At 45.0% G+C, this 19,878-nt stretch overlaps 1 long non-coding RNA gene and 1 pseudogene across 1 annotated transcript in view; one reads left to right on the forward strand and one right to left on the reverse strand.

Moving 5' to 3' along the window:
• LOC147581292 (uncharacterized) overlaps positions 1 to 19,878 on the forward strand; it is a 256,335-nt gene that overhangs the window by 172,410 nt on the left and 64,047 nt on the right. The gene's annotated exons all lie outside the window — the stretch shown is intronic.
• Positions 126 to 274, reverse strand: LOC112863031 (U2 spliceosomal RNA; annotated as a pseudogene).

Consider the following 19,878-nt stretch of genomic DNA (forward strand, 5'->3'; position numbering starts at 1 on the left):
AAGACAAGTGACATCATACTTTATTCATGCTTCAAATTCTATAGTTTTATTGAGAGGTTTTTCTACTAATGATATAAATAGTAATAAAATATGTATTCCTTTTTTTTGAATAGGGAAAGTATTGGTTGAATTATTTTTAATCCAGAAGTAATAGATTGCTTGCAAAGATGTCCTTTATTCTAAAATGTCTTAATTTAGGGACATCAGATAAAGAGCTATGTTAGGTTATTCAAAAGTATTACACTTGATCCTAGCCAAAAGGCTGAGAAGTGATATGTTATTCAAAAGTCCTAAAGAGAACTCGCTAACCCCTGGTTGCTAGTCAAAGTTATGTATTTGGGTATACTGTAGCTCTGCCTTTGGGTTTGCTGAAACTTGAATTTTGATGAATATTTAATGAATACACCTTTTGAAAGACTCTTGTTTTTGGATACAGCCTTTGGAAAAAGCCAGCTTGTGCTGTCTTGTACTCTATACATTTACTAAATCCATTGAAACAGACTAATATTATTTTCCTCTTTGGTATTTAAATTGATTGTTTTAACCTGCATTTTGGTTTTCACCTACATTATTACTGTCAATTATCATACAAATCCAGAAGTTCCTAAACTTTGTTGCTCATCAGAATTACCTGTGGAGTTTATTTTAAAATACAAAAAAAAATGTTTTTTTTTAAATACACTGGACCTCATGCCTGATTTCCTAAATTAGGATCTCCACAAGTGAGACGTGGCAACTTATTTTTTCAGTTAGCAAACTCTCCAGTTGATTCTTTGAGACTAATTCCAACATACAGTGCATTCAAGCCCGCTGGATTCACTTCCTGCCCATGCACCTCCGTCTTCTACTTCAGCATCCAAATCGGGTAGGAAAGAGAAGGTGCAGAAGAGTATTTGCTAGAGAAATCTTGGAGATCATCTGGTCCACACTCTCTCATTTTGCAGATTTCCTCATTTTCCTCAGGCCTGTACTCTGTGAGAGAAATGCAGTGATTTGCTTTCTTGGGAGTTTTAGCGATTCTATTAGTATTAAGACAACACAGTTGGAATTTTAAAAGTTAGTAAAAACAAATACAGCAACACAGATTGTTATATATCTCCTTTCTGGGGGAGGGGTGCCATTTATCTTTTGGACAGCAAAGCTGTCTGAAGGCTTCTCATCTTGCAAGTGATTCCATGATGGTTTTCTTAGGAGACTTTTCTAGTGATGAATATAAGTAGGAATGAACATACTTAATTTTTAGATTGGGTAAAAAATAGGTTAGAATATTTTTAATCCAGAAGGCAATATGATACATGACTGTGTGTAAGAGGCTTAGGAAAAAACACAGACTTTTTCTGCATTACAAGTAGCAAGATTTCTGGGTTAGGTTCTCAAAACCTGAGAGAGAGGAAGTAATTGGTAGGAACTTAAAGGAGAAGTCCACAGGATCCCTGTGAATGTCAGCAAAGAGGAGCCCTAAATGGAAGGAATACCCATGAGAAACTCTCTCTGGCAGAGGTGGTTCAGGAAATCCAGGACTGTAGTGTCTAATGCTCAATTTTATGTCATGTGAAGTGTGCTCTAATTCTCCCTCCATTGTCCCAAACTTCACTAAATTTTGTTGTACACATACTAGTCTTATGTTGATGGTGCTTTGGGGAATGAAGAAGGAGAGCATAGGGTGAAGTGATGTTGCCTGAAGATGAAGGATTCAGTGGAAAAAGTAGAGAAGAAAGAGAGACACACACAGAGAGAGAGAGAGAGAGAGAGAGAGAGAGAGAACACGCCAAGAGGAATGCAACCCCTCTGAGACTACCAGGAGACATGGAGCACTGGGATTCATAATGATTGTAGGATGGGCTTGAGCTACTTTTCTTGGATGTTAAAGGAAAGGGTGACCCTTGCACACAGAAGACTTGGGAACTGACAGCTCATGCAGACACTTAGATTGCATCATAAGTTTTCTATCAAATGCAAGAGTTTATATCCCACCACACATATTCCTGCCATATAGAAACCTTGGGCCTGATGGACATTCCTCCCGGAGTCTGAGGCTGCCCCGCATCTCATATATATCCAGCTGTTCTTTAGACACTGTTTCAGAGCTCCCCAAAGAATAAAGCCACAAGTACTCCATCACAGGGAAGACAGGTTTACAATAGCTGGGGCCAAATGCTTCATTTAACCCCCAGGAAAGGGCTAGAGTTGTCAAGGGAGAACTGAGGGACCTCCCTACCTCCAGCTTGCCCCAGCTTTTATATTCTGTGACTCTTAGGAAGAGAGGGGCCAAACCCTGGTTTTGTGCAGTGATGAATAAAATGGCCTGGCTGGGTGTCAGCTGGCCTGCCAAATCTGGCAGCTGGCGAGGAAGGAACAGAGAACTTCCAAGGAATTGGCTCAATTTGCATGTGTAATGTGTTCATATATGCTGTCTGCATATAGATGGTATAATATCCATGACATGCAGAGAATGGCTTTGAGTTCCTGGGAAAGAAAGAAGCTCAGAAATAGACATTTCTAGGGTAGCACAAATAAGGATAGAGATTCTGGTCTCACACATGGAGTGATCTCAGCTGCCAGAGGACATTTTGAGAGCCAGGGAGGCACACATGAGGACAAAGGAAGTTATTCCCACAGTCAGGGCCCCAACCCGAAGCTCAGAGAGGGAGGGGGTTGCCTGGCAACAGCAGAGTCTTCTTGTCTTTCCAGTCACCCCTGTCGAGAGCGTGATAAGATGTCTCCTTTTTTTCTTTCTTCCCTGGACTTTCATTGTTCACTTTATTTCATCTGATTTCATCAGAAATTGTTGGGAATCCAATGTGATTTGTTTGAGACTTCATAGGAATGCTGGTGGGATCATTCCTCATGGGGTAACTGAGCCTTGAGGAGCTAAATCCCACGTCACTGAAGCTTTCAGTTACACTTACAGGTTTGCCAACGCCTACCGTGGGCAAAATGTGACGACAAAAGCTCACAGACAGGAGGAGGGAGGTAACATGGTCCTGAGAGCCTGGAGAAACAGCAGATAAATGATCCACTAATTTATATGATTATTCTTACAGAACGCAGGCCATCCTGATGTTTTAGAGAATCAGGCATTGGCATCCAGTCCTAGATTTCACCCCTGACTATTCACAGTCACTTTGCCCCTGTATCTTTGTACTCTCAGCCTCTAGAGGAGGTGAATTCCCACCTGCCCCTGGTGTGCTGCCGTTTTGAGATTTGGCGCACGAGTGAAAGAAAATTCACTGTGTGAGAAAAGCTCTTGAAGGGGCATCTGGGTGGCTCAGTCAGTTAAGTGTCCAACTCCTGACTTTGGCTCCGGGCTCACAAACTGTCAGATCCAACCCTGAGTTGGACTCTGCACTGATAGCATGGGATTCTCTCTCTCCTTTTCTCTCTGACTCTCTCTGTGTGTGTCTCTCTCAAAAGAAATAAATAAACGTTTAAAAAAAAAAAAAAAAGAAGCTCTTGAGGACCAGACGATCACCTAAAAAAAGATCTCTACCTTTATAGACACCCACATTATTTTTCACATATTAGGTCCTCAAAAGATATCCATTTTGTTGAGTAGAAAAAAAGAACTTATAGGAGCACCTGGGTGGCTCAGTTGGGTGAGCATCTGACTCTTGATTTCAGCTCAGGTCATGATCCCAGGGTCATGGGATCAGGCCCTGCATTGGGCTCCAGCCCTACACTGGGCTCCCAACTGAACATGGGCACTGCTTGAGATTCTCTCTCTCTCTCTGTCTCTCTGTACCTTCTCTCTCTGCATTCTCTCCTACTTGTGCTCACATACTCTGTCTCTAAAATAAAATAAAATTAAAAAAAAGAAGCACCTATATTTCTGTAGCACTGCTTGGTATCTGCCTTTCCAATTATACAGTGCCAATTTGCTGGGATACTAAAGGCAAGGTTGACCCCTCAGAAGAAAGCTTTGGAATATAATAATTGGCTTGGGATATATTCTTTGGATTACATTATAAAACGATTTCTATGAGATGGAAGAGTTGAGACCACAGCATGTGTATTTGTGTAGATCAAGGGGTCTGGGTATGCACTCACCCATTCTATGAACCCATTCCTACCAGGTGGAATACTGGAGCACTGAAGGCTCAAATGAGATCCAATGCCCCCAGTTGCCTCAAGGGTTATGGAAAAGAGAGTTCGTTGTGCTTTCCTAAGATTATTTTGTGGGGAAGAGATGTTCTTCATTTCCTTGAAGCTTTCATATTTGGGACTGGGGAGAACGGCAGAACTTTCCTGGGGGAGAAGCAATGCTGCTGACTGCTGGGCATTTGCAGCCTAGATGGAAGCCAGTAAAGGGCAGGAGGACCTGGAGGAAGCATCTGCCTTGGAACTGAGTGAGCAAGTCCGTAGGCTTGGATGGGAGAAACCCTACACCGTTGGTGGGAGGCATTTGCATTAAGCCTTCTAGTTTGTATTCCTAGTAGTGTGACCCAGCAACTTTTAAAAATGTCTCTTTTTTTCTTGTTTTAAATTACAATTTTTTTCTCTCGCAAGGTCCAAACCATTTATCCTCTACCTGTACCTCTGGTTTCTGAGTCTTATGAGGTCTGCCCTAAATGAGCCTAGAGTAGAAGCAAAGATGCCATTTACCTCCGTTCAGAGTGGACCAGACTCATTCTAGGACCCACACATGCCAGCATGCCCAGGCAGGGTCAGAGGTTAGCCTGGGCCGGGTTGAGCCAGATCTGCATCTTTTATCATTCTGATGAGAACAGAGGATTTCTCTGGTTTGTTGTTGTTCCTGTTTTTCTTTTAAGATGGTGGTGGTGGTTGTCAATTTTGCATGTTTGGAAATGGCTTTTCTAAGATTTTTTTCTGGTCATTCTATGTCTTGAGCTACGAGAAGACTTATGTAACGGTGACTTATGTAAAGCACACTTCTCTGGTATTTTCTCCAAAAGACTGACAGCACCAAGTCTAAATTTATGAAAGCTAAAGCTTACAAAGAATTAACTCATCTCTTTATAAAAAAACTAAAAATTGATCCTTTAAAATTACCACAGAACATTCTGGTGCTTTCCCAGAGAAAAAGAAGGTAACTATGAGGAAGGCCACTGTTTCATTCTCGTAATCAACTATGAGAATGGTCGTATCATTTCTAAATGTGTCGGGGGTGTAGCAGGTGCACGATCAAGCAGGGAAGTGAGACGATACCCATTTAGAGGTGAGACTCTGGGAAGACGGCTGAATCTCAAATAAAGACTAAAATCGTAATATTATTATTCCTGTAATGTATTTTATTTTTTCCAGGTTTACCAAAGAATAATTGACAAATAAAATTGGACTGTATTTAAAGCGTATAACATGATGATTTGATACATGTCTGCATTGTGAAACGATCCCCCCCATTGAATTCATTAACACATCCATCACCCGACATATTCATTTACCTGTTTTTTTTTTTAATTTAATTTTTTTGATAAGAACACTTATGTTCTACTTTCTTAGGAGATTTCAATTATACAATGCAGCATGATTAATTATAGTCACCATGTTAAACCTTAGACCCTCCGATTTTACTCATCTTATTAACGCAAGTTTGTACCTTTTACCAAGTTTTTCTTACTTCCCCCATCCTCTGGTCCCTTGCAACCACTTTTCTAGGAGTTCCACTTTTTTCATCTTTTTTTAAAACCTGAGTCCACATGTAAGCGATGCCATGCAGTATTTGTCTTTGGCTAATTTTACTTAGCATAATGTGTTCTAGGTTGATTCGTGTTGTAGCAACTTGCAGGATTTCCTTCTTTTTAAAGACTGAATAACATCACATTGCGTGTGTGTGTGTGTATAGATATACATAGATCACATTTTCTTTATCCACTCATCTGTCAATTAAATTGTTTTGATACCTTGGCTTGGGAAAAACCCTGTGATGCACATGGTGGTACCGATACCTCTTTGAGACAATGATTTCATTTCCTTCGGCTATTTACCCCAAAGTGGGATTGCTCAATCATATGGTAGATCTATTTTTAATTTCTTGAGGGACTTCCATACTGTTTCTTGCAGTGGCTGTACCAGTTTGCATTCCCACCAATAGTATAAAAGCATCCCCTTTTCTCCACATCCCCACCATTTGTTACTTATCTTTTGACAATAAACACGCTAACAGGTATAAGGTGATATCTGATTGTGATTTTTGATTTGCATTTCCTCGATGGCTAGTGATTTTTGTGTATCTTTTCATGTACCTGTTGGCCTTTTGTTTATATTCCTTGGAAAATTGTCTGTTAAGTTCCTTTGCCAATTTTCCAATTGGGCTATTTGGTTTTTTGCTATTAAGTTGTATGAGTTTGTTGTATGTTTTGGATATTAACCCCTTATCAGATATGTGGTTTGCAAATATTTTTTCTCATTTCATAGATTGACATTTAATTTTGTTGATGGTTTTCATTGCTGTGCAGACTTTTTAATTTGATAGAGTCCCACTTGCTTATTTTTGCTTCTTTTTTGGTCTTTGTTTTTGGTGTCAGATTCAAGAAACCATTGCCAAGACCAATGTAAGCTAGCTTACCCCTCGTTTTGTTCTAGTTTTCTTCTAGTAATTTTATTGTTTCAAACTTTAAATTCAACTTTTAGTCCACTTTGAGTGGACTCTTTATATATGTGAGTCCATTTTCATTCTTTTGCATGTGGATATCTAGTTTTCGCAACACTATTTATTAAGGAGACTATCTTATCCCTACTATTTATTCTTGGTTCCTTTGTTAAAAATTAATTGACCATGTATGCATGGGTTTCTTTCTGGACTCTGTTGCATTGATTTTTGTGTTTGTTTTTATGCCAATGCCATACTTGTTTTAATTACTATAGCTTTGTAATATAGTTTGAAATCAGGAGGTTTGATGCCTCCAGCTCTGTTCTTCTTTTTCAATTGCCTTGGCTATTTGGAGTCTTTTGAGGTTCCTTATGAATTTTAGGGTTATTTTTTTCTATTTTGTGGAAAATGCCACTGGGATTTTGAAAGGTATGTATTGAATCTTTAGATCATTTTGGTTAGTATGGACATTTTAATAATATTAAAGCCTTAGCTGTTAGAGTACATGGAATCCTGTTTCCAAAAGTGCAAAATTTAGATCTAGGGCTGCGTTTCCTAAACTGTGACCGAAACACCCAGGAGTGCCTCAAAACTCAGGGCACCACAAAGTGTTTTAAAATTTTGAGGGAAACCAGTGATATCTGTCAGACACCGAGAGAATGACTAGGTCAACGAGGTTCATGCGTTCAGCGTTAGATTATGCTTTATTTCTATTGAAGACAGCAAATTTTTGCAAGGCAAGTCTTGTGTGAAAACTAGTGTGAAACAGGGAATGACAGTTGTGGTCTCTGCCCTGATTCCAAGATTTCAGAAGTTGTGCAGTGTCCAATAGGCATACATATCCAGGGATAAGCTTGCGGGGTTATTTAAGAATAAAACAAATATATTATTTTTTCTTTCCATGTGTGTATTATTTTCCCAAAGACTACTAAAATATTAAGACTTAGGTATTTGTTAAGGTTTTTGTACCTAACAATAAATGAAACTTTTAGGTATTTCTTTTAGACAAGAGATGCTGTGAAAAAGTTACTAAGACACTAAAGTTTTCACAAACCAAGAAAGTTTTGGAAACTGGACTAGGGTGCCCCTAAAGATGTAACCATCCTGATGAACACCCCCTGAAACAGCAAGGGACCCTTCCTATATGATTTTTCCAACCCTGATCTCTTCTGATCCGGCTAAAGCAGAAAGATCTTCAAGTTCAAAATCGGAAGGGTTAGGTTTAATTTTGTTGCTCCTTTCTAGCTGGGTGACCTTGTGAAAATCACTCATCTTTTTAAAAATTTGTTGCCTCATGCGTGAATGAGGATATAATGTCTACTTTACAGGACTGCTCGTGAAAATCAAATATGTGTAAAATTACATTGTGAAGAGATGTTACTGTTCTTGTGACTAATATTACCAGCTTGGAAGGGTTCCGGTGTTTCCCCTCACTTTTTGCTCTGTGCCTATTTTTTCTTGAAGAATTTTTCTTCTCGGTCACAGGTTAGAATATCTACATCCATCTAAGTCCCATCAGGGAAAGGTGGCACCCTCAACAGGCTAACCGGGCCAAGTTTAAAGAAGGGATTATCTGCCTGGGTCCCTGCAGGGTTATGGGAACCCACAGGGAAGGAGGACGGGGTAGCAGCACGGCAAGCCTTTACCCCGGGGCTGGCTTCATAGAGGTGTGGCCAGTGCAATCTCTCAGGGGCCTGTGGTCAGGAGTTCCCCACATTAGGTTTAATACTCTGCTCTCACATTCTTGAAAAAAATTTTTTAAGTTTATTTATCTATTTGGAAAGGGGGGGGGGAGCAAAGAGACAGAGGGAGAGAGAGGGAATCAATCCCAAGCAAGACGAGGCTCAAACTCACAAACCGTGAGATCGTGACCTGAGCCGAAACCAAGAGTCAGGCTCTCAACCAGCCTGAGCCACCCAGGCTGCCCACATTCTTGAAATTTTTAATAATTTCTATTTAAAGTAAAAAACCGTGTGTATTCAAAAATCCACTATTTGCTTTTTAGTACATTCACTTTTTTATGTAACCTTCATCACCAACCATCTCCAGCTTTCCAAACTGAAACTCTTAAACCCTAACTTCTCACTTGCCTCTTAAACCCTAAATTCTCACTTGACCTTCCTTCCGCCCTTGGTAACCACCATTCTACTTCCTGTCTCTGAATTTGACTACTCTAGGTACCTCACGTGGGTGGAATCATGCAATTGTTTGTCCTTGTGTGTTTGGTTTCTTTCACTCAACATAATGTCTTCAAGGCTCATCCAGGTTGAACCATGTCTCAGAATATCATTCCTTTTTAAGACTAATAATATTCCATTGTACATATATACTACATGTTTTGAATCCATTCATCCATTGATGGATTAATTTTTAAACAATGGGCTCTGCATGTTCATTTTGACTAGGCCTCATAATGACATAGCTCTTCTATTTATATCTCCTCTGGGGCTTGAGGGACACAAAGAGGAAGTGGTGTCATTGGAACCCGGTGAGAGCCTCAACGATGGGAGGGGCTATTGAGCAGGGTCTGTGGTCTAGGATTCCACTTTGGTCAAAGCTGTGGCTTCTATGGAGGAGGGGGGATAAATGCCCCATTGCTTTCTTCTCTTCCCTCTGAACCCTGCCAGGACCTCCCACTGGGGAACCACACCAGGGTCTGTAGATTTTCTAGATTCAGTCTTCCTAGGTCAGAAGTGAAAGGTAGGTAGTAGATCTAGAGAATAAATGGAGACTGACTGCACATTCAGAATGTAAAGAATAAAATGCTCTGCCTTTCAGTGGAGCCTGCATGGTGCCTCATCAGTGCAATCTTCCTTGCCTCTCCCACTGTAAACATCCTCCCCCACCCCATGCAAGTTCTGGTTTTCCCATCAAGCTTACTTAACTTCTCCTAAGTGCTTGTATAACCTATCTGATCTGATCCTGAAGATTTTATTAATCATAAATGAAGCATTATTATTTTACTTAATAAACAACGAGTCATATTTATTCATGTTGTAGTGTAAGTAGATTTATTCATTAAGGACATACTTGAGGACCATCCGAGATGTGACAATGAGAAACACAATGTCTGCTGGGGTAGCTTGTCTGTCGCTGAGTGGCGCTGGCTTGTTGATGCCTCTCTGCATTGGTTCCTACCCAAATGGGTGCAGGCATAGTCATGTGACTTGTTTGACCAATGGGACAATAGCAAATATGACACAAGAAGAAGGTGAAAAAGTATGCGGACATTAGGTCCTGCCTTGTCTTTCTGCTGGCAACTTCTCCCACCATGTGAACAAGGCTGGGTCCGTCTGGAGGATGGGTGGTCCCAATGATCCCAACCATCCCAGCTGAGGCCCCAGAAAAGGAGAGGCCATTAGAGACAATCCAGCACAGCCAAGCCAGCCTAGACTAGAAAACCTGCCTCATCGAACTTCAGGACTAGTTTCCAGATGTGATGAGGACGGAGATGTGTGTGCCACCAACGTCACAGAGCACAGCGACTGCTCTATGAGTGCAGGAGCCAGGCACACGCATGCAGTGCAGGGCCAGGGAGGCGGCCCTCAGGCAACAGGCAAGGAAGGCAGGGGTGGTCTGTGGGAGCTGGGACTTGAGCGTGTGGCCTCTGGCAAAGTAGACCAGCAGGTGGAGTGGCCGTGGGGGAGCCTGGGTGTGAGGCCACGATGGGCGGGGCACGGACCACAGGGATCGTCATCACGCTGCTGAGGGTGGAAGGTACGTCCCTGCACGGCCAGGTGTCTCCTGAAACCAGACTCTCTCAGCCTCCGGGCTTCCCACGGCCAGCAGATATAGACAGGAACGTGCAAACGTGTGTATAGGAAACTGTTTGCCAACAGATTGCTTTCTGAAATGTTTGCTTCTGCTTTTTAGGTTTGTATGACTTTCCCATTTCTCACCTTTTGTTGACTCACACTTTTGGTGTGAGGGCAGATCTATTTGTTTCTTTCAATTATTTATTTATTTTGAGAGAGAGAGAGAGAGAGAGAGGGAGAGAACCCCAAGCAGGCTCTGTACCGACAGTGCAGAGCCTGACACGGGGCTCAAACCCACGAACCGTGAGATCATGACCTGAGCCAAAACCAACAGTACAGTACTCAACTGACTGAGCCACCCAGGTGCCCCAGGACAGATCTATTTATAGACAACACCTTTGCGAATAAGTCTGGGGCTATGCGAAAAAATATCTTGGGGGCCAGCGAGGACATATTTGTGTGCTACAAACCACCCAGACTTCCTCCAGCCACTCTGAGCTACGTCATTTGTATTGACAGCCCCACTGTCCTCCTGGGCCCTGCCAGGGATTTAAAAGGGGTTGACATTAGAGTTCACTTTATGTTGCCAGTTTATTAAGCCTCTCCCCCAACCCCTCGCTCTCTGTTTTTGGAGCTCTTCAGAAGCAATGGAAAACACGGGCTGCAGGGAATGTCTCTTTCTCCAGCTTCTCTTGATCCCAGTGACAAGAAAGAGGCCACACAGCACTCCCTGTGCTTCTAGGAGCAGAGCCCTGGGCCCAATGGCCACTGGGGACGGGATAACGGTGATGGAACAGGACCTTCAGCTGTCATACCCAGAATGTCAAGCAGCATGCCTGGAGGAGCAGTCTTCACTCACACCAAATATCACTTCTGCTGGTCTTCCTCGACCCCTTCTGTCATAACTCAACACAATTCACACTTTATTGTTGTGTGAAAGAAAACAATTATTTTTTCTCACAGAGATTCTGAAGAGAGTAATATCTGAGAGTTCCCCTGACACGCTGTGGGAAGCCACATTCCGATATGACTGTGCTTTTCTTTGTTAAATCCCAATTTTGTTTGTCAGCTAAATCCAAATTTCCTGCGCACTGGGCAGCAGACAGGGAGTCTGAGGAGAAATTACTGCGATCCTTGGAGGGATGGGGAAGGGCTAGGTCACGGCTGCCTGAGACCAAATTTTCATATCAACCGCAAATGGCTGGGCCAGAAATTTCTAACAGATGACAGCAGAGCTCTAGCACTTTTGGAGCGAAACTGCATTTGTCAGGGGCTCTGCTAGGTTGTCGGACAACCGCTAGAGAATTGAGCCTCACGGAACGAAAGTACGGACAGAGTGTTCACTCTACCCTTCCCACCGTACCTTGCCGTCTCCCACAGTGCGCTCTGAGTGTCTGGCCTTCTCCCTCAAAGAAATCCTTCACACTCTGTTGAGGGAGTCAGTCTCCTCAGGAATATCGTGAGGCGCCACGCATGAGCCACACTCTAGACTTTGGACTCCAAGTCTCTTAAAACTTTGACTCGTGTATCCGTTAGTCTGTCGCCATCTAACAAATCATCCAAAAACTCTGTGGCTCAACACAACATCTATCTCACAAAATTTCTGTGGGTCAGGAATCTAAGAGCGATCAGCTGGGTGGTTCTGGCTCAGCGTCAGGATGTTGCAGTCAAGATGTCGGCCGCGGCTGGCAAGATCTTACTTCCGGGTGGCTGCCTCCTGTTAGTGAGAGGCAGCATGCACGGGGCTTGGATACTGAGGGAAAGCCTTCTAAGCTGACGCGTCCTTCTGTAGCTGTCGTCAAGGGCCAGCCTAGGGCTCAGCATAGTAGATCTGAGCAAAGAGGAGAGTCGGCTGGTGAGTTGGCCCGGGGAGTGCGCAGGGGACGATACAGTCCCCAGAGCAAAGACGAGATGAATTCGGTTGAGACAGTTCTGAAGAGCAGAGCTGCTGCCTTCCTGGGTCCAGAGAGCTCTCGTTTATGAGGATGAACACCTGCCCAGGCAAGAGGTTTGGCAACTTGACAGAGAGGATGTCAAGTGAGATGAAAGGCCTTTAGCAACCGAAAGCTTGAGAGTGACCTACTTCTCGACCACTCACAGCTGATTATGGGACAGAGCAAGGAAGAACGGTACGTTAGGCCTGCCAAAAAGAGGGTTGAGGGAAAACTACTTATGGGCAAAAGATACAGATTAAGTGGTCGCTTTTCTTTTTCTAAGAACTCCGGCATCGTTTCCATGGACCGGACATGTAGCTGTGTGCTCTGGGGTAACATTCCAGGCAAGAACCAGTATGAAATGGTAGAGTCATTCCTGTATGGAGATTGAGGATGATTCTCTTCCAACAACACCAGCCGATAAGAAACCAAGGTGCTAGGAGGTAAACTGATATCCCCTCTGAGTTATGAGAGGCAAGTCTGCGACTGGACATCCTACTAGACAACCCGTAGGCTGGTGCTCTTTGTGGTATACACCGGAGAGATTCAGGCAAGGTTCTATATGACAACGAGCTGCCTTGTCCCAACATACCCCACGAACATGCAGGGCTCACCCGTTCAGAGCTGTTACCCAGCCAGAAGCTTCCTTCCATCCGCAGACCTGAGGGCAAGGAGTGGGCAATGGATTGTTTGGGCCACTAGTGGATTTCCCCTGCCTATGCCCTGTGACACCCCAAGCCTTACTCCCATCGTGACACGGGGTACAGCAGAGGCCTGCTAACACTGAACCCCCCCTTCTGGAGGAATAAATGATTTGTGCAGAGAGCCTTTGGCTCAGGGCACCCAGCGGCTTGGTGCAGCCGGCCTGGATTCTTGGAAACTAGGCTTCCTGTGACGTATAGGGTCAGAGAGCCTGCGCACTTTCTTCTGTTCCCTGTGGGCAATCTCAGCTCACCCGAACAGAGTGAACCCTTAGCTGCCAGTGGAACCCATATTTTCACTTCGCCAGGTCTCAGAAGCCTTCACATGGGCGAGGCGTGGACTCCAGGCCGTTCGCTGGTGAGGCCGAGTTGACGGCCATCGCCAACCTATTAGCGTCAGCTTTTCAGAATCTCAGGGAGACGTGTTCGTGTCAAATCAGCCCTGACAGTAAATCCTACGAATCAGTGACTTGCTTGTTTGAAGGCTGAGCTGGAGGAACAGAGGCCATACAGAACCAAGCACTTACAAAATGAATCATTCACAAGCAGCCATGGGCTTTCTGTGTTGCTCCTGTGTCAGGGCTCCGGATAGTTCCACAAGGAGGCCAAGAAGACAGTACACGCAGCTCCAGGCTCCATGGGCCCTTCGGGTGTATCTGCAGGGTGCTAATGGCTTCAGATATTCGTATTTGCCCTTCGATCCTGGCCACGATTCCCCTCTCATCCTCCAGCTAACAGCCCGTACAAGACAGTTATTGAGACCATAGTTAAATGGGTGGTCCCGATTTAACCTTCCACCCCCACCCCACCCCCATCTCTACAGGAGGAGAACTATGTGCATCTGTTGCCACCTTGGGCCAACAATCCATCTCAGCTGATGCGCTGGGGGCCGCTCCCGGGCAGCGGGAGACCCGCTGGCATACGCCAGGGGCTCTGGCAGCTCTGGGGACAAAGATCAAAGCCAGCCGCAACAGGTTTATTGCAAGCAAGCGAGACCCCAGGGAAAGTCAGCAGGAATCAAGCAGTTAGGAAGTGTTGCAGACGGCAATTACTGGGTGACAGTTCTGTCTGATTCGACAGGCAGGGCTGTGCTAAATTTAGCATGTTGCCTTATTGGTGTTGGGCAATCACATCCCAAGGAGGCAAGATGCTAAGCACAGTCTCCAGCAGCAAGGCCTTGGCGTCGGTGGTGGAAAACAATAGAGGGTGTGAAGCCTATTTGGCCCAGAGAACGAGCAGAGCTGGGGGCTGTTAGGAAGCAGGTCTCCAAGCTGGGACTGAAGGCGGCAGGTCAGCTGGAGCCCCGCGGGGGCCAGCTTTCCCCTTCACTGCACCCCCCGTGTGATCTATTTCAACAACATGGCACATGAGGTGCCCGGCTATTTCTGAAAGGTACCTATCACAATGGATTTTGGCTTAAAGAGTTAAAAATAGATTTCTCTTTCCAAAATTAGACAAACCAGACTGAGTAAATAAATGTCAAAGAGCCCCCGAACAGGACACCCTACGGAAAGGGTCAGCAAACTACAGTCCACAGGCTGGCAGCCTGTTTTTATAAATAAAGCTGTATTGGAATCCAGCTGCACACATTCGTTGACGAATTATCTGTGGCTGCTTTGAGGCCGCAAGGAGGACCAGAACGGTTGTAATGGAGACAGAATGGCCTGCAAAGCCTGAAACATTTACTATCTGGCCTCTTAAAGGGAGTTTTCCGATCCCTGCCCTAGAACAGGGGTCCGTGGGCCAGGTCTTTTTGATAGTTCTAAGGTCAAATGGTACTTGTGCATTCACCGCTGGAATGGCAACAGAGACCGACCTCCATGGCCACGTCGAACGGTAGCTCAGAGTCAGATCCAGCCGGCACATATGCCTTCTCAGGACAGCACAGTCGCGTTTTACAAAAATCATCGACATTTCCAACGCAGGAGATTTCACTAAAGAACGTCTGTTTTGGGGCGCCTGGGTGGCTCAGTTGGGTGAGCATCCGACTTCAGCTCACGTCATGATCTCACATTCATGGGTTCCAGCCCCGCGTCGGGCTCTGTGCTGACAGCTCGGAGCCTGGAGCCTGCTTCGGATTCTGTCTCCCTCTCTCTCTGTTCCTCCCCTGCTTACGCTCTCTCTCTCAAAAAAAAAAAAATAAATAAATAAATAAATAAAAAAATAAATAAAAAGAATGTTTGCCTTTTCTTTTTTACTGTTGAAAAGTTGGGCAGTCTGGCCACCCCTGGATCCTCATGCCTGCGTGGCAACCATGGGCAAAGGCCTGGCCACGGCAGCCTTCTTTAGATGGGGTGTCTCCTGTTCTACGTAGCCACAGACCCCACTATCTCCTACTGTCTCCTTGACACTAATACAGTGTCAGCCACAATTTATCCTGACTTTTGCCTTATGGATTCACACCCCTGGGGGCTTGATTATATATTACCTGCCAGTTAGCATGAGTTTACAACCCGAGAACTAAAATCAAGATTCTTTGCTCTGGGTGTGAATTCTCTCGGGTTACTTTAAAATACTGGTTGTGTCACGTTGATCAGAAGTTCTGTTTGACTATTACTTGCATTAACAAATTGGAAAAAATAATAAAAGTAATACTTCATAGTAAAAAGATGGGGGACAATGGCTCTAAAACAGCTAAGGAAACAAAATACATTGTCTCATGGAATTAGACTCGTCTTTCCTTAACAACCATTAGCAACTAGTAAACTGTCAACTCCAGAAGGACAAGGTGTCAGCCTGCTTCTGGCATTTTTTTCTTTTTTCTCAACAAGGTAAGCCCATCTATCTGATTTGCTAACATTTCCTCCCAGGGATTACTCAGTGCTGGGTCCCTGTACTGCTGACGTAGAATCACCTGGAGTCTTGTTAAAGATGCACATTCCTAAGGTGCCTGGGTGGCTCAGTAGGTTAAGCATCCTTGATTTCGGCTCAGGTCATGATCTCACAGTTGGGAGATCGAGCCTTGCATCAGGCTCTGTGATGAGTGGGGAGCCTGCTTGGGATTCTCTCTCTCCCTCTCTCTCTGCCCCTCCCCCCTGCTCACGCTCTTTCTCTCTTTCCAAATAAATAATAAACATTAAAAAAAGGAAGATGCACATTCCTAGATCCTCACCAGACGAACAGAATCAGAATCTGCTGTGATCATCATTAATGCACACAGGGGATTGTACCTAGGCTACCATTTTTGACAACTTTATTTGCCTTCTGAACTCCAAGGATGAAGGTGCATTTTATTTGTAACCAGAAAATCGAAGCTTTTCCCTGTCATCACTGGGGTGTGCTCATTTTGTATTCTGAGAAGGGAACAAATTATTGATTTTTAAAATGGCTTTAAAACTCGTAATTGTAACTCCCTTCCATCTGCTCGCTTATACAATTTAGCACAGAAGGGGTTTAATTCCTTATTCAGAACCTGCTGAAGGTTTGAGGTGTGCCACTCCCAATTCTGGGGCTAACTGAAGAGATGTTAAAGTGATGTAGTCAGTTTCCACCAAAAGGCACTTGGGCACAGTTTTCATTTTTCTCATCACAGGAGCCAGCGCCCGAAGAAAAGGAATCAGAAACATAGGTCTTTAGGTGGTGACATTGGCCCCAAGTAGGCAGGGGGCTGGTGGAAAAGACAAGCCAGCTCCATTCTCCAAGTTTGCATATATGCCTAGCAGGACCCTTAGCATCCTTTTTTTTTTTTTTTTTAATTTTTTTTTTCAACGTTTATTTATTTTTGGGGGGACAGAGAGAGACAGAGCATGAACGGGGGAGGGGCAGAGAGAGAGGGAGACACAGAATCGGAAACAGGCTCCAGGCTCCGAGCCATCAGCCCAGAGCCCGACGCGGGGCTCGAACTCCCGGACCGCGAGATCGTGACCTGACGGAAGTCGGACGCTTCACCGACTGCGCCACCCAGGCGCCCCTTGGCATCCTTTTTTAAATGCAAAGTGGCATGGACCAGTGGAAAATATAACTCTCCCTCTAAAGGCTTGGCGATTTCTATATGAAATCTGTGAATAAAGTCACAGTTTTGGTTTCTTTTCAGGAAAGTATAGACCCCTGGGGACTCACTCTGAGGGCATTGTCCAAGGTATCTACCAGTTCAGAGCTGACCAATCTGTCTTTAGGCACATAAAGGGAGTTCAGAGAAAGCCTCTTCCTGCATTTGCTGTTTTTGAAGTGCCTACAGTTTAAAATAATCAATATGCTTGGGGTGCCTGGGTGGCTCAGTCGGTGAAGCGTCCGGCTTCGGCTCAGGTCACGATCTCGCGGTCCGTGAGTTTGAGCTCCGCGTCGGGCTCTGTGCTGACAGCTCGGAGCCTGGAGCCTGTTTCCGATTCTGTGTCTCCCTCTCTCTCTGCCCCTCCCCCGTTCATGCTCTGTCTCTCTCTGTCTCAAAAATAAATAAACGTTAAAAAAAAATTAAAATAGTCAATATGCCAAAGTGACATACGTGGGGTGGCGTATTCAGCTACCTTCCACTTATTTTCCTAAATCCTAACTTGGACTTTTTTTTTTTCAATCTTTTTTTAAAAAATTGAGTCCCTCCATTGTTTTCCCTTGTCATTTTCACCCTATCCCCTGTCACGTGGAAAATATTATTCCTAGGATTTCTTTCCTCTTCCTCCTTCTCCTTGTAAGACTACATTCACAGGGGAGCACAATATTAACCGAGCACTGGCAATCGATCATTTGTTCTATTAACTCCCTCCCTCCCCCCTCCCCCCCCCAGCTGCTGCCCCTCCCACTTCCCATCTAAGAATTTGGGAGGATCCCCCTCCACCCCACCCCTTCCTTCACCCTTCCTGCTTTGATGTGTGCTGCCTCTTCCAAGATAAACTCTGGGACAGAGATCCTTTTGTGTATGGGCTCGTGACTACAGACACCTCCACCTTAGTAACCTGGGACATGGAGCTTTGAGACCATCTGACACTTCCTCCCCTGCTTTTTCAGGTATAAGCATCTAATAGCACAGCCTGCCGCGTCGTGGGTTTGTGAAATGTGATAATTTATTGACTCGTGTAACTGAAAGGTCCGATTGTGGGTTTGGCCCGAGGTCTGGCTCCATTCGGGGTTCGCGTGATGTAACTTGGTCCTCACCTCTCTCCTTCCCTCTGCTCTGTTTTCATGATGTTGGTCCCATTTGCAGGTGGTTCCAGTGGGAAGAAGATTTCTCCCTTCCCCAGGCCAGACCGACCCTACCGGATTGACTGTTTGGCTCAAGTGTCTATGCTCGAACCGATCGATGAGGCTGGCATGATGAGAAATAGTAATCAGCAGAGGCTACTCAGGCTTCCCTGCTTCCTGGGAGCTGGTGGTGGGGTCAGCTCCACCCACCTGCCTGGCTGGGGACAGTGAGGCAGTGACTTCTCAGATACCAGGATGACAGAAGAAGGGCAGGGGTGGGTGCCGCGCTTCCCTTCACACGTAGTGGACACCTCCCCTGCAGCATTCACCACCGCTTGCTTTCTATACAGGGGCTCTTGTCTCCCCCCTTAGAAAGTGAACACCTCGACCCCAGATGATCTATGTCTGCATTCCCAGGTTCCCGGCACGCATGTGTTCAGTAGAGGTTTCTTGCGGTCAGTTTTTTTTTCAGATGCCTCTGCAGTGTTCACCTTCAGAAGGTGGCTCTTGGCTGTTCCCGGGGACTTTGGATTCCATGTCCAAGTGGAATAGATGGAGGTCAGGGGCATTGAGATGGAGGAAGTGTGGGCCTGGGACTTTGGAGCATGTCTCCGCTGGCCATGTTGAAAGCATGGGGGGGCAGGGGCGCCTGGGTGGCGCAGTCGGTTGAGCGTCCGACTTCAGCCAGGTCACGATCTCGCGGTCCGTGAGTTCGAGCCCCGCGTCAGGCTCTGGGCTGATGGCTCAGAGCCTGGAGCCTGTTTCCGATTCTGTGTCTCCCTCTCTCTCTGCCCCTCCCCCGTTCATGCTCTGTCTCTCTCTGTCCCAAAAATAAATAAACGTTGAAAAAAAAAATTAAAAAAAAAAAAAAAAAAGAAAGCATGGGAGGACTCCATCCATTCACCACTCAGGAACACCAGCGTGTTCCAGCATCATGGGAGCTAAATGACCCCCAAGTCTGGTTTTGATATGACATTTAGCACAAAAGGACATGGGTGGGTATAAAAATCAAGCACCAAGAGACAGCCTGACTTTCTTCTCCCAGGAGTAGAATTGCCTCGACTGAGCTTCTAACAGAAAGAGACAGGTGAAAGACAGGAGTGGAAATTAACTCCCCCCCCCCCCCCCACCCCATGCTTGAGGTGCAATCTGGCATTTTGCTGGAGGCAGCCACTTCACAAAGGTTTGTGGCAGTGGCTGTGAAAGAGAAATGAAATGTCAGGGTTTCCTCCCTGGCGGGGCCTGCATTAGGTCAGTGCAGAGGGCATCCCTCCCCACGCAGCATGAGGAAAATGTATTTTAAAGGGTATTTTGTCGATTTAGCAAACTATGGTATGGGAACATAATGGAATATGGGATAGCTAATAAGATGCTGTGTGAAAATGTTGATTAATATGGATACTGTCTTTGGAAAAAAAAAAAAGTGAGTTAAAAAAAACAAGCCTAGAACTCAAAATAGCATGAACACACTGATTATAGCTCCATAAAACATGTATTCATTTTTAAATATCGAGAGAGGGTTTGGAGTAAAGTAAATAGAGTTTATGAGGTTGGAAGCCTTAGTTTGTAATTAGTTTTAAAGGATTTTTGCAGAACAGTCTTCTCTGGGTGAATGTGTAATGGATTTTCAGGAACTGAATTCTGCTCATCCTAGGCTGGTTGGATGTATGTAGTGGTTTTAGTGTAAAGTGTGGAGAAGGAAGGAAGGAAAGAAGGAAGGGAGGAAGGAAGGAAGGAAAAAGGAATGGAGGAAGGAAGGAAGGAAGGAAGGGAGGGAGGAAGGGAGGGAGGGAGAAGAGAGGGAGAGAAGGAGGGGCAGGAAG

Source organism: Puma concolor, chromosome B2, assembly GCF_028749965.1.
Source record: "Puma concolor isolate L17-30 chromosome B2, mPumCon1.1.hap2, whole genome shotgun sequence".
Taxonomy (NCBI): domain Eukaryota; kingdom Metazoa; phylum Chordata; class Mammalia; order Carnivora; family Felidae; genus Puma; species Puma concolor.